General features: G+C 34.9%; 1 pseudogene; it reads right to left on the reverse strand.

Moving 5' to 3' along the window:
• Positions 1-3,090: 3,090 nt before the first annotated feature.
• LOC120588433 (uncharacterized) lies at positions 3,091-3,209 on the reverse strand (annotated as a pseudogene).
• Positions 3,210-4,043: the final 834 nt, after the last annotated feature.

Genomic DNA, 4,043 nt, shown 5'->3' on the forward strand with positions numbered 1-4,043 from the left:
GGATAGATGTGGGTAGAACATTTACGATAAGGGAAAACCAAAGCTTGGATCTGAATAGATGGTAGTAGATGAGGAGAGAAATGTCTTCTCAACATTAAAAATTAATTCCTTATTATAACACAAATAAAATAGCTTGTAATACAGATTCACAAACACATTTCAGTTTTTATGTAATGACTCATCTAGGGAAGCTGATTGACAGGATAGATTCCTGGGCTCTGTTCTCAAAGATTTCAATTTGATGAGTCTATAAGCTCTGATATGTGTATTTTAAAGTCCTGTGTAGAGTCTGGTGTGCAACTAGGATAAGGAATTATTAAGAGAGTGCTTTTCTTTATTCTATACTCACTTCCATGAGTGCCCTAATCCAATTCTTTGTAAATACAAGCCATATGATAATCACACAAATTTATCTAATTCAAGCCCTAACCTCTCTGCTGAACTACATATTCCTATATTCAACTGTTTAATACTTTGTATATTTACTTGGATGATTAATAGGAATCTCTAATATTAAAATGACCAAAATAAAACTTTAAATCTCAAGCCATTCCCTATCGAATCTTGAATTTCTCTAACTCAGTGATACCTACTTCATGCTTCCACTTGTTCAGGCTAATCTCAGAGCCACCCTAATACCTCACATATGTCATGCCTCACATTCAATTCACCAGCAAGTCCTGTCAGCTCCATTTTTCAAAAACACCCCCAACTCAACAACTTCAAAGGTCCCAATACAAATGAAAGCATCATCGTTTTATACCTGAACTATTGTAAAAGCCTTTACACTGGTCTCTTTTTATCTTTCTTTGCCTGCTTATGTTCTAAATTTCACATAGAGCATGGTGAACTTTTAAAAAGCAAGAGAAATCATCTTGCCAAATGACTTTGTAATTCACCTAGAGGACATCCTAAATTCTCATTATATACTACAAGTGCAAAAGCTTCAATCTTACCGCCTCTGGCTACTTCTTACTAATTATGCTCAGATACATTATTTTTTAAATATATCAAGTGAACTCCTATCTTGGGATATTTGGACCTGCTGTTCTCTCTGCCTGGAATATTTTTCTTTCCCAAAGCCTATAAAGTTTGTCCTTTACTTCTTTCAGATTTTTACTCAAATATCATTGTATTAGAGTTCTTAAATCACTCTATATAATATACACAGACACACCATACATGCACATATCTTTTTTTTTCTTGCTTATTTGTCAACTGTAATTCTTTATAGAATGACCTTGAGAGAGAAACTTTGTTTGTTTTTTTGCTATACTGGGGAAATTGCTCAGGAGAAGCTCAATAAATATTTGATGAATGAATAAATGAATGAATGGCATAGAGAGAGAAGAGATGGTGAAACAAACAAAGAGAAATGAATGGGGATGGGCAGCAAGAGCATGGAAAGTACACAATGGCATCTCTGAGGCACCTAGCCTGTCAGTGGAAAAAGTCAAATCCCATCCTTCTAGGCAGGTAAAGTTGTGTGAATGCAAAGAGGACTTTGGGAGAGGCAAGGAGGCCTATTAGGCAGTAATTACCTATATTGGCTCTGCTGTCAGGCAGGCTGGTTTTAAACCCTAGTTCCACCACACTCCTGTCTAATATTAGCCACGCCACTCAACCTCTCTAAACCTCTATACACTTATTCAAAAATTATCTAAAACAGTTTATTTTGTTGGGAGAATTAAATGAAGATAATTTATACAATGTACTTGGCACAAAGTAGTTGTCATCAAATATTAGCTGTCGTTTATTATTATATGGTAAAGTGAGGTTGGCTAGAGGTGAAATGATGAAAGAAAGAGAAAAGAATAGGATTGGAAGAGCTAAAACATTGGGCTTACTTTGCAGCAAATATTTGGATAAGTAAAGTCTTTCTCACCTGCTAAAATGCTTGGCTAGAGAAAGAGGTAAATAGAATGCCAATAGTCACAATCTTTCTAGTGTTGACCTAGTTAGATCTTTAGATTTCATGAATAAAGGTAAAGCATAATCAGATTAGATGCCAGATGAAAAGAGGAAGGCGATTAAGTAAAAAAAAAAAAAAAAAAAAACACACAAAACACACATGATTCAGCAGAGGACTTAGTGCATCATGTTACACCATATCCTGTTATTTTTTAGGCCACTACCATCATCATGTGTTCTAGCGACATAGGAGGATAGTTAAGACTAACTTTACTCAACATTAGCAACCATTTCCAGAGGCAACTAACTCCTGCTTTAGTCAACATACCCATCAAATGATGAAAAAAATAAAGCGAGAAATTTCTTTATAATCTGAAAATTTGGAAAATATGTGAATTTCAGCATCATATAGATATAGAATTATATTTTTATATTTAATTACAATAATAAAATAAAGAGTTCAAAAATGCTTAAGAAGATGTTTTCACATTTTACTCTGTGATTTCTATTTTCTCCCCATTTCCCCCAAATACATACCTTTAACAGGTCGGTAAATCTCCTAAATATTATCTCTCATTCAAGCGTACTATTTAAGATTTCTATGACTCATGAGCTTGCTTGAGTAGATTTGGATTCAATTCACAATTTCAGTATTTACCAAAACATTAAATAATAATCACAAGTATCAACATGATTAAGGAAACCAGGTTGGCAACACCTCTCTCAGAAATGACAGATCTCAGAAACGGAACTGCGTAGTTGGGTATTAATATTGTTTTTATTGGAGATCTCCAATTTGGCACTCCAATATCTCTTACTGCCAAATCAACACACAGCTCATTCTTACCTGTCATTAAGAACAGGGATTTTGCATAAGTCCTGATTTTGGATGAGTTGACCAGTAACAAATGAATCTTTAAGTCAGACATTAAAGCAGAAAAGTTTCATTTTGAACATGAAACAAATGTTTCAATGTAGAATTCAAACTTTATTCTTTTTCCTTTTTTCCTTCCTTCCTTCCTTCCTTCCTTCCTTCCTTCCTTCCTTCCTTTCCTTCCTTCCTTCCCTTCCTTCCTTCCTTTCCTTCCTTCCTTCTTCCCTTCCTTCCTTCCTTCCTTCCTTCCTTTCTTTTTCCTTCTCTCTCTCTCTTCTCTCTCTTTCTCTCTCTCTCTCTTTTAATGCCGATAGCACCTGGTCTTCCTAGGTGGTCTCCCATCCAAGTACTAACCAGGCCCAACCCTGCTTAGCTTCTGAGATCAGCCAAGATCAGGCATTTTCACGGTGGCATTGCCATAGACTTGTTGACCATTTTCTTTGCCATGCAAAAACTTTTTTAGTTTGAAGTAGTCTCATTTGTTTATTTTTTCTTTTGTTTCCCTAGTCTAAGAAGACATATCCAAAAAATATTACTAAGAGTAATGTCAGAGAGTTTACTGCCTATGTAGGAGTTTTGTAGTTTCCAGTCTTACATTGAAGCTTTTAATTTGTTTTGTATATAGTATAGGAAGTTTGTCTAGTTTCATTTTTTGGATGTATCTGTCCAGTTTTCCCACCACCATTTATTGAAAAATCTATCTTTACCCCATTGTATATTTTTGCCTCCTTCATCATAGATTATTTGGGATAGGCCTTAATGTTTATGACTAAATTTCTTATGTATTGAAATTGTGGTTGTAGTTATAGGACTACATCTTTCTCATAGGAGGTAAATTATCTTAGAGAAATATAGCAGAAGTAATTAGTTAAAAGAGAAAGGGACTGATGAAAATCTATTGACAAGATCCTGCTCTAGAGGTTGTTCAATGACCAAAGATTATCAATACCTCTAAGACTGTGGCCTTGCTATTAAAGACTAATGAATGGTTATTTGGAATATAAAGAAGATAGGAAAGGGAAAGAAAATGAGTGGAAAAAAGGGATATGTGTGTTAAATCCTTTAATATCCACCGCAATGTAGGGAAAAAAGAAACTTTGTATGTGCTGATGCTGAAAAAGTTATTTCTGAGAAGAGTTGAGAGAGAAGCAATAGAGCAGCTTCTGGCAGATTAAGTTTATTTAGAAAACGTGAGAGCAGATGCTAGCCATAGCTAAATGCTTCTGGAGTGAACTGAGAATGCTTAGTGACTACCCTC

This window comes from Pteropus medius, unplaced genomic scaffold (assembly GCF_902729225.1).
Source record: "Pteropus medius unplaced genomic scaffold, Ma_sr-lr_union100, whole genome shotgun sequence".
Lineage (NCBI taxonomy): Eukaryota > Metazoa > Chordata > Mammalia > Chiroptera > Pteropodidae > Pteropus > Pteropus medius.